Genomic DNA, 12,355 nt, shown 5'->3' with positions numbered 1-12,355 from the left:
GAGCCCACACCTCCTGCTAATTCTCAGTCCCTAAGGAGAATACATGAGGTTCATTGTGGTGATGGCCATTTGGAATTTCGTATTTTGGAGACAAGATCTAGATTGAGGAATTACGTGAAGACTGTGATTTCTTCAAGGGTAATTTTCTTTTCCCTATTTCCTTCCTTCAAAGCATGCTGTAAATTTATTGTTAAATGCATAATCGTATATTCCGTAAATTGAGAATTCTGTAAAAAAAAATTTGAAATTGGGAACGATCCCCGCTTCTGCTACGGAGCCTTCTCAGATTCCTTCAATTGATATTTGAGTAGAGGTTTTGATCCCTTTTTTTTTTTTTAATTTCTAGAAGTTAATTACAGTTTTGGTGGGTTGCATCTGTAAAATTTTTCATGTTGATGAATGATTTTTTTAATGGTTTGCAATCTTGGAAGTTTCGAGATTAGGTTTTAGTTTTTCAGCTTTATGTTTACAAATTCGATTTGTAGAGACTCATTATTTTGGGCATTAATTGCTATAGACTATGTGATTCTTTAGTCTTGAGTGTTCATGGTGTTTTTGACAACATTTTGATGAAAACGGAGCACAAATTAGAGTAGAATATCGAAGAAGTTCAAATCTGTATAGTAGGCGAATGTACAGTAGCGTCGCAACGCTGTGCCTAGTGTCGTGACGCTAGGGCACGACATCATTGTGACGCTCCGAGACGGAGAAGAAGCGCGGTTCAACACCAATTTGTTAGGATTGATGTCATAATTCTCCCGGAGTCTTGTAGTTTTTAAACTTTGTACACATTGTTATAATAAAATAAGAGTTATTTTATTTGCATTTACTCATATCCAATAAACAAAAATCCGTGGTTATTTTATGTAGACTTAAGCATGTATATGAGATATACAAATGAATCATGCCTTAAGTAATAACCTAAAAGGTCTGTAGTATAAGGATAAAGGAGGGATACCTTATCCTGGTGACACTATGGATACGACCTGCTTTATAGAGGTTTACAAGTGTTGTGTACTATTATAGATGTTCTGATTCTGAACATTCACGTAGAGACATGCGAGCGGGGGTGTCCTATACAAAGAGTTTGTATAAGACTAGACCACGTGATGATTCATCACTTTATATAATGCCATTGATAATTGAGACTTACATCTCACTAAAACAACCATAGGTGACATGACCTTAATCATGAGTGTTTTGGGAACTCCTGTCTATAAGGGCGGTCCTTTGATTAGTATGGGTGAGAGTGGCCAGATTGCCAACTCAACAAGCCTACCTTTTTGGGGATTTGTCTGATTGGGGAGTTGGGAACTCAGTTACACAAGACGGAATTCACTCCTTCCCCGAAGCAGGGGTAAGTAGATAGATTGCTCCCTTAAGAGCTGATTCCGAGTCTTGAACATAGTGGCCACATCCTCTCTTTGGAAGAGAGGACCCAGTCATAGTAGGACTATGACTTATTGTTCATTAGAGGAATTTGTGGTACTTAAGGAGTTAGATGTAACTATAGGGGCAAAATAGTAAATTGGCTCAGCTGTACTTACGAGCGATCTGTGAAGGGTTATTGCACTGTTGATTGGTTGATGTGGATACAGAAATATATCTGTAGTGAGAAGAGTACAACTGTCGATAGTTAACAGATGGTGGATCTCGTGACTAAAGAGTTTAGTCAGTTATTCATGTCTCGTTAAGGTCCCCTTGGTAGCTCAATGGATTCAAGTTGAGAATCAGTTCTTGGGGTTAGTTTGAAGTGTTCAAATTAACAAGAGGAATTTCAATTATATATGATATAATTGGTGTGATGTAGTGGAGGATTAATGTAAATATGATTTACATTAAGTGCCATAAAATAGAAAAAGAACTATGGTTTGTATGTTTCATGAGATGAAATGTTAAAACTATAGATTATAAATATAATATGATAATTGGTAATCATATTTATTTATAATATATTAATTATTGATAATTAATTTCTTTTTCTCTAATAACCGATTGAGTGGGAGGTTAGTGGTGGTTTTATGGTAACCATGAGATAAAAAGAAAAATTGTTTTCCTAAAAATAAAGAGTTGCCTCATTCGGAAAGAACTCAAGGATAAGCTATCAAGTGAAAGAGTTTCACTAAGTGATAGCTGTGCAAAGATTAAATGATCGCTTACCTTTGACTATACAATAGTCATTCAGCTGATCGTAGCTAAACTATTGAGTGGCTAAGTCTATACAATAGGATGTCGTTTACTAAACGATCGAGCACATCGTCTATACGATAAACAGTATCTTATCTCCCACTTGCTCGATTGTCTACACGATCGTAGTCCTCCAGTCTCTTCCTCAAGCCAAGATCATGTAGAGCCCACAACTCTTGGATTCTCACACCGAGAATACCAAGGTAACCATTATGGTGGTGTCCTCACTCAGTTCGTGAATCGAGTGTGACTCCATTGGGTTCGAGGAGCTGTTGGCCATTCGTTGTGTACGTGTTGTTGCTTGTGTTGTACCAGTCGTTGCGTTCGAGTGTGCTGTTCTTGGATGCTTGGAGATTGATCGAGGGATCCTGAAGAATGGTTCTTCAAAGGTATACATCCTCTATCCCTTGCATCATCGTTTAACATCCTGTAATTTCTAGTTGTGCATGACTTGTTAGTTTCCGTTTTAGACTGTAATTGATTGTGTTCACTCAAATGGAATTTGGAACGATCTCTTCCGCTACTCATGGAAATCATCATGTTTGATTTCCTTCATAGTTCGCATGCAGTTTACTTCTTTTTTTGAGATGGTTCGGGTATGGTTCACTTAGTTCGAGTGATTCAAGGGCGGTCTGATTTGTGTGGTTCAAGGGTCGATTAACTATTTTTGAATGAAATATTTAATTTTTTATTAATTAAATTAATATAAATGTTATATTAATTTAATTAATGTTTTAGGAGTCCAATCCTAATCCATAATTGCTTTTTAAATTATGCATATGATGTATGATTTAATTATTTTTTTATATGTTATAATGTTTGTCATATAGTAAAAATCCCACCATAGTTTATGCATTATTCATGCATAATTTATATTATAAATGTATAATATATATAGTTGCATGATTTAGTCTTATTGCATGCTCATGCATCATATTATATAAGTGTTATACTATATGGTTGCATATATTAATAACATATACATGCATCATTTATATTATAAGAGTTATAATATATAGTATGGATGTATATTTGGATGTATGTTATTCATAATTTCATTACTTTAATAACTAAGTGTTATGTATGTTTAGTAATGAAATGGGAATTGCATGTTGCATGACATCACTTTAGATAATTTAATAAAGTATGTCATTCGATGCAATAAACAGTTTTAATTTGTTCCATTTGTTTTATAAGAGTTATAATGAAATGAAATTAGAAATTAAAATCAATAATTCAGAATTGCATAAAACTTAGGTAAAATCATTTTTTAAAATAGTTTTAAAATATGATTCACAAAGACCTAAGATCGCAAATTTCTAGTAAGATTAGAAATTAGTTTAATTTTTTAATCAGTTTAATAGGATTAAATTGGTTTTAATAAAAGGTTAAATTTGTAGCATGTATCTATAGGAGACCTTTTGTCTAGGCTAGTTCTATCTAGGTTGGGGTATTTAAGTTGATGGAAACGGGATACCCTTACCTGAGAACTGACTTGGAAAGGTGAGTTAGATATATTTTCTACAAGCACGCAATTGTTGAATAAAGTTTGTGAAAGTGTTTAACGACCATTAATAAAAAATGTTTAACCATCCAAAGTAAGTGTTATTTTTGGGCACACTTAAACAATCACTTAGTAAAAATATTCAGTCATATTTTTCCTAAGTTAAATAAACCCTAGGTTATTAAAATACTTAGTGGGAGAAAAAAGATATATACGATACGTCGATTTTCACTCATGTTTCTCCCTTAATGTTCATACTGTAAGACTCATGCTTGGCCTTGAGGTGTCTTGGGAGTGTCCCCCTTCGGATGGTGTTTGCATGGGTCAATATCAAGGTGAATGGAGAGAGTATTTATAGTAAGTGGGAGAGCGATGTGTGTCAACATGTCCTACGGTTTCCTTCATTAGTTTGCACTGTGAGATCTTATTGCATGGCCTCGAGGCACCCTCGGAGCATCCTCTTCAGATGGCTTGTGCATTAGGTCAATATCAAGGTGAACTCCAGAAATGGATAGGACCGCTTTAGTTTTTGCCCCAATCGATTTTTCTCTTTGGTTGGCTCATTGGGGCGGAACTCTAAGGTCTAAAATGAAGAGTCACACTTACGAGAAATTGTTAAGCTAGTTAGCAATCTTTTGGCCAAATTAATGATGATTGATTGTTATAGGAATAAGAATTATTCTAGTGTAATAATTAGTTGAGAATGTTTCAATTCAGTAAAGGGACAACTGACTACCCTTCGGTGGCTTTTGTCCTAAATTATACAAGCATCATTGAAAACTTAGATATTAAATGGGATTCATTTAGGTTTTTGCTAAACTTGATTGGAGTTTAGAGTTAGACTAAAATCTAATGTAGATCAATTTGTTTCTTTTCAACAAAAATGTCAAATTGTACTTTTTCATTAGTTGCCTCTACTTGTTTGACCGTTTTTAATTATTCGACGTGGAAAGATTCAATGAAATTTTTTTTTGGTTAACAACCTCAACATTGTCATGATTGAGTATTGTTGTCAAGTCCCAATCCCTAATGTAACACGAAATGTTTGTGATGCATACGAGATGGGGATGAAGGCTAATGATAAGGCCCGAGTTTACATTTTGCAAAGTATACGTGATGCCTTGGCCAAAAGATTTGAGAGCATGATCACTGCACTTCAGATCATGGAATCAATGCAAAAATTGTTTGAACAAGAGTTTTTACAATTCAAGCAAAGTGGGTTGATGACGAGAAACCAGTAATACCAGCTCCCTAGATAAACTCGAGTCCATATTGAATGTCAAAGGACAATTAGAGAAACGTTGCTAAATCTAGTGAAGTTAATCAACGAGGATTGTCCTCTGAGATGAAACTTGGAGTTTATGATATGGGTTGTGGAGTTGATCCTACTACTCTTTAGAAAAGGAAAAACTCCCAAGAAAATAAATCTGATTTATTTGTCTTGGAGACATGCTTAGTAGAGAATTATGATTTTGCCTAGATAGTTGATTCAGGAGCTACTAATCACGTAGGTTCATTCTATCAGGAATTTAATTCCTTGAGACAATTAGTAGATGGAGAGATAATTCTCAAAGTCAATACTAATGAGGTTGTTTTAGCTGTTGCTTTAGGCAGACTTTAGTTATTTTTGGACAAGAGATGATATATGTTATTGGATGACGTATATGTAGTTCCTCATATCAAGAGGAACTTAATTTTTGTTTCTTGTCTGATTGAATAAAAGTATTCCCTATCCTTCTCTAAAAATAAAGTATTTATTTCTAAGAATAGAATGGAACCGGGCTTTGGTTCGGAAAGTAACTTATATATACTAAGGCCGTTAGTTAAAAAAGTCGTTCTAAATATTGAAATGTTCAAAACGGCAACAACTATTAAAAGACTGAGAATTTCTCCTAAAGAAAATGTTCATTTTTGGCATCTAAGGTTATGTCACATTAATCTCAATAAGATTGAGAGAGTGGTGAAAAGTAGAATTCTAAATGGTTTAGAAGAAAACTCTTTACCAGTTTATGAGTCGTGTTTTGAAGAAAAAATGACAAAACAACCTTTTACTAGAAAAGGTTATAGAGCCAAAGACATCGAATGTAGCACCCCACACATTTTTTTTTAGTAATAATGTAATTTCAGTAACTTTACTATTTGGAATTTCAGTAATTGTTATTAGTTGTAGGGCATTTTTGGAATTTTTGACTTCAAGTGTAAGTGCGGGAATTTAATTGTTGGCGTGAAATTATTCAAATTGGAATTATGGCAGGAATTAATTTTCTTTTGAAACGGAAAGGAATTAAATGTAATTATATTTATTTCTTTTTTTAATGTAATTATATTTATTTCTTTATTATTATTATTATTATTATTATTATTATTTTTATAAAAAGTCAAACCCCAACCCCCTTTTTCTTCCTCACGTTCGTGAGCCCGTCCAACGCCACCCAAAGCCGCTGCGTCAGTTTCTTTTTCATGACCTCTGTCCACCACTGCTCAAGCGTCATTCACTTTTGCCGTCACTGGATCGATTTGGGTAAGATTTCTGCCATTTGGGTTTGTTTTTGGTTGATTCTTGAGTACTCATTTACTTTTGGCATCAATTGGTTGATACCCATTGTGTTTCAACTTTGGATTCAAGTTTGTGAAGGTATTGAGGTGTTATTAAGTGAAGTTAGAGTTTGTTTTAGCGAGTTTTGGTAAGTTTTATTCTTTGATTACCCTCTTATGGATTAATTTTGGTTGTTGAGAAATTTTGGTAAAGTCATTTGGAAGTGATTTTTTTGACGAAGCTACATATGGATAATTTATTTGAGACTTAGTAGTGAAGTATGTATTTGATTCAAGCTTTAATCATGTACGCCTAATTTCAAATTATGATTAGGGGGTTGATTCAAGGTGAAGAAGAGTTTAGTTTTCTAATTATTTGGGCTTAAAATTGGAGGTTTGAAAGGTGAATTCGAATTGGACCACACTTTAGGTAAGTTTATCTGGAAATATTTTGTAATATTTGGGTGTTTGGAATTTGGCTTTAACATTTAATTTTAAAGCTTGGTTTATGTTTAGGCTTGATTAAGGATTCAAGAATTTCACAAAGATTCAATTTCTTTTTGGTTCGACCTAATATCAAGGTAAGTAATCTTACTATTGGAATTGCCTACGGGCCAAATATTAGATGTATACTAGAATGATAAATGTACCTTATGGCAGAATGTTAGCATGATAGACTGATAGTATAATATGATCAAAGTATGTTCTGGTACGAGATCTGAATTATTTAGTTATGCATATAGACACTTGTGGTATGTGCTTCCATATGGTTGTATTTGATATGATGATGTTGAGGTACACATGTATGTTATAGAACCATGATGTTGAGGTTAGATTTTGTGTTTCCTTCGGGATTCACCAGTTTGTGTTTCCTTCGAGATTCACTAGTTTGTGTCTCCTTCGGGATTCACCAGTTTCTGTTTCCTTCCGGATTCACCAGTTTGTGTCTCCTTCGGGATTTTCCAGAGGTAGTGGGCATACTTAACTAAAGTAGGATAAAACTCAGTCTCCTTCTTGTTTCATGTGCATATGTGTCCCATGAGGACTAGATCAGTTTATATGTTTCACTAGAGGTGGGTATCTAGGGGACATAGATGTCCAGCCTGACCCTAGTAGTGGGGTTACTTACTGGGCATTTTATACTCATTCTTTCTCATATTGTTGTTTCAGGTAAGGGTAGAGATACACTGGCGATGGACAAGCGAAATTCATGATCGAGCCACTGGGACTAGTTTTTATACTTCCACATCATGAAATTTAGAGTTCTTTTCATGTTTCTCTTAACGTTTAGTTTTGATGTTTAAAACTTACTTTAAGAATCGTTTTTCAGACTCATTTACTATCCTTTATGATTTATGAGTACCCTACTATTGTTTTAGTATTTGAATTTGATGAAAGTCTTTTGAACTTATCTTATTTAATTAGTATTTATTTCGCCACAACCGAGTTTTGTTTTGAGTTTCATGCATGTATGTATTTAGTAACGGCCTAACTTAAGTCCTAGGGGGTCGGGTCGTTACAGTGGAGCTTATACATTCTTATCTCTATGGTCCGATGAATGTAAGAGCACGAGAAGGGTATGAATATTTCATCTCTTTCATAGATGATTATTCTAGATATGGGTATCTATACCTAATGCAACATAAGTCTGAAGCACTTCAAAAGTTCAAGGAGTTTAAGACTGAGGTTGAAAACTTGTTAGGTAAAAAGATAAAAACACTACGATCTGATCGTGGTGGAGAGTATATGGACGTAAGATTCCAAAATTATATGATAAAACATTGAATTATGTCTCAACTCTCAACCCCGGGTACACCTCAACAGAATGGTGTATCGGAAAGGAGAAATAGAATCCTATTGGACATGGTTCGGTCTAGTTGAGCTATGCTCAACTTCCTGACTCGTTTTGGGGATATATAGTGGAGATTGATGTCTACATTTTGAACAATGTTTCCTCAAATAGTGTTTTTGAAACACGTTTTGAGTTATGGAGAAGTCATAAAGGTAATTTACGCCACTTCAAAAATTGGGATGTCCAGACCATGTCTGGGTGATAAACTTCAAAAAGTTGGAAGCTCGTTCAAAAGTATGTCTATTTGTAGCTACCCCAAGGAAACGAGAGGTGGATATTTCTTTGATCCAAGTGAGAATATAGTGTTTGTGTCGACAAGCACTACCTTCTTGGAAGAAAACCATATGAGGGATCATAAGCCATATAGCAAATTTTTTTTAAATGAAATTTCTAATGAATCGATTGAGATTTCAACAAGGATTGTTGAAGGGGCTGATATATCAACAAGAGTGATTGATATGGGTTTGTCTAGTTATATATATCCATCTCAAGAGTTGAGATTGCCTTGTCGTAGTGGGAGGGTTATGAACCCACCTGTGTGCTACATAGGTTTAACAGAAGCCCAAGACATCATAGCTGATGATGGTGTTGAGGATCCATTTTCTTATAAACAAGCAATGGAAGATGTTGACAAGGATGAATGGATGAATGCCATGAATCAAGAAGAGTCTATACATTTCAATTATGTCTGGGAGCTTATAGATTAACTTTTGGGGTAAAACCTATAGGTTGTACATGGATCTACAAGATAAAAAGAGTTCTAGATGGAAAGGAACAAACCTTTAAAGCTACACTTGTGGCAAATGGTTATACCTAGGTTGAGGGAGTGGACTATGAAGAAACTTTCTCACCTATTGTCATGCTAAAGTCTATCAGAATTCTTTTGTCCATAGCCACATGTTATGACTATGAAATATGACAATGGACATCAAGACTTCCTTTTTGAATAGTAATCTTGAAGAGATCATCTACATGAATAAACCAGAAGGATTCATTGAACAAGATCAAGAGAAAAGGTTTTCAAGCTTAATCGGTCCATTTATGGACTGAAACAAGCATCTTGATCTTGGAATATAAGATTTGATACTGCGATCAAATCATATGGCTTTGATCAGAATGTTGATGAGCCTTGTGTTTACAAGAAAATTATCAACAACTTAGTAGCTTTCCTTGTGCTGTATGTGAATGATATCTTACTCATTAGGAATGATGTAGGTTTTCTGACTGATGTAAAGAAATGGCTTGCCACTCAATTTCAAATGAAATATTTGGGAGAGGCACAATTTTTTATAGGGATCTAGATCATCAGGGATCGTAAGAACAAAAGGTTGACCTTGTCTTAAGTGTAGTATATTGACAAGATGCTTATCAGATATAAGATGCACAATTCCAAGAAGGGTTTATTACCTTTCAAGCATGGAATTGTATTGTCTAAGGAGCAGTGTCTTAAGACTCCTCAAGAGGTTGAGGCAATGCGAAATTTACTATGCAATATTATGTATCAGACTTGACATTTACTATGTAGTAAGGATTGTTAGTCGATATCAATCTAATCTAGGATTAGATCACTAGACAACGGTCAAAATAATCCTCAAGTACCCTAGGGAATATATGCTTGTGTATGGAGATAAGGGAACTCTGACTTTTAGACTGATCAGGATTCTCGGAAATCCATATCAGGGTCAATGTTTACTCTGAATGGAGGAGCTATAGTTTGGCAAAGCATCAAGCAATGATGCATCAAAGACTCCACTATGAAAGTGGAATACGTAGCTGTTTGTGAAACTGCTAAAGAGGCTATTTGGCTTAAGAAGTTCCTTATTGATTTGAAAGTTGTTCCAAAAATGTCTTTGTCTATAACACTTTATTGTGATAACAATGGTGCCATGACAAATTCTAAGGAACCTAGAAGTCATAAAAGAGACAAACACATAGAGCAAAAATATCACTTGATTCGAGAGATTGTGCATCGAGGTGACTTGATTATTATGAAGATTGCTTTGGAGCACAACGTTACTGATCCGTTTACAAAGAAACTCACGGCTAAAGTGTTCGAGAGTCATCTGGAAAGTCTAGGTCTACGGGATATGCGACATACTGTTTAGGGCAAGTGGGAGATATTATTGGGGTATATTGTATGCCCTAGTTTATTGTATTTTGTATTTTATTTGTATTGTACATTAGGCTCCCTAAGCTTCAGGACAAATGGGAGATTGTTGGGATTGGTGTCCTAAATCTCTTGTATTCCCGTAGTTTTGTAAACTTTGTATGAACAAATTGTTATTAATAAAATAATTATTATTTTATGAGCATAGACTCAATCCAATAAACTAAGATCCTAGGTTATTTTATGTAATTGAAACATGTATGTAGAGACAACAGGTGGATCATGTTTGAATGATAACCTAACCAATCTGTAGTAGATGAATAAGGTTGAGTACCTTATCCTGGTGACACTATGGATACGACTCACTTTGTGGATGTTACAAGTGTTGTAAAGTGCTATAAATAATTTGATCCTGATCATTCACGTGGAGACATGTGATTGGGATTATGCTATATAAAGAGTTTGTGTAAGATCAGACCACGAAATTCCTAGTCTCATTATATAATGTCGTTAATAATAGAGACTTACATTTCACCAGGATGACCATAGGCGACATAACCTAAATCCTGAATGAGTTGTGAACTCCTGCCTATGACGATAGTCATTTGATTTGTATGGGTGAGAGTTGCTAGATTGCCAACTCAATATGCCTATCATTTTGGCGATTCGTCTGACTGGGAAGCTGGGAATACAGCTACGCAAGACAAAATTCACTTATTTCTTGATGTCGGGGTAAGTAGATAAATTGCTCTCTTAAGGATTGATTCCAGGACTTGATGTCACACCCCGCACTAGATTACCCTCCTAACCTGGACGAAATGGTGACTGCAGCAGTTACCAACCCTTTTACTGGCACTTACTGCCTATCTTACCTGTTAAATAATACTCAAACCCTGAATACATACATATTAACTTAGAACTTAACATTTACATCACAGGGTTTCACAGCATTGTTTATACATGGATATTACAACCTAGTGAGCCCCATCAAGAATACTAGTCACTAGACAGACACATGTGTACTAACTAATACAGGTTTTCAATTACGCTTCCTTCAACCTATTTCTTTGAGTGGCAGAGCAGCAACAGAATAGTCCTTTGGGAACTGACCGCTACCTGAAAAAGAAAAACATTCGAAATCGTGAGCTAGAAGCTGAGTGAGTGACTTAATAAAAATATAAATCTCATGCTTAAAACCGAAAGCTTAAGAACATAATATTGAAACTAGAGTATACCAAGCAAACGTATACATAAAACCTTTAAAACCACCATTAACATCATTATTCCTCAATTGAGAACGAGCATACATCGCTCTAGCTCCCAACGTTTGTTATCAGCTAAGAGACCCATACCTCGACCTCTCATTCAGACCTGTCTATGTGCTCATGGAGTTTTCTATGTACCGTCAACACCTTAGGTACATTTATTCAGATTTCTTCCTTACCTTTGGTATCCGGCTCACTCAAAAAAACATTTAAAGAATAGTTCTCAAATATAGCATAGAAAACTCTTTAGGATATCTTCCCTACCTTCAGTATCCCTTTCAGTATATTTAAGAATACTAACGCATGTACTTTGACAATCTTAGGTATTTAAAGCATAGTACATCAAGCTTCATTCGACCTTAGCTTTAACCCTAACGCATGCTTCATACTTTGCAAAAGAATTTGGCTTAAATCATGTTGAACTAGCTTATAAAACTATTAGCATGCGTTATATATGGGAAACATACTTGGAAAACTCATACATTAGTAATATCTTCCGTTGATAAACATTCATAAGCATTAGCAATTCCAAACTATCCTTCTAGCCTAGAAGAAGATATGACTACCTTTATCCTTAGTTGAGAGTGAACTATCAGATTTAACTCTCAATGCCAACCTTAATTGGGGAAAACCATTTTGCTCAATCCCTCGATGTCGTATTACCTACGTGCACGTGGTTATAACTGAGTATTGTCATACCTTAGGTACTTGACTAGGATACCTTATCATTGTCCTTCATTATCCTTAAGATACATTCTCATTGTCTTTCAGTATTCTTAGGATACCTTCTCATTTTCCTTTAGTATCCGTTATATAACTAGTCATAAACATTTAGTTGAAAGGATACCTTCTCATTGTTCTTTAGTATCTGTCATATAACTAGTCATAAACATTTAGTTGAAATG

This window comes from Benincasa hispida, chromosome 5 (genome assembly GCF_027475165.1).
Source record: "Benincasa hispida cultivar pf3 chromosome 5, pf3_genome.v1.1, whole genome shotgun sequence".
NCBI lineage: Eukaryota > Viridiplantae > Streptophyta > Magnoliopsida > Cucurbitales > Cucurbitaceae > Benincasa > Benincasa hispida.
The sequence above is the reverse complement of the archived record's forward strand: the minus strand, read 5'-3'. Positions refer to the sequence as shown.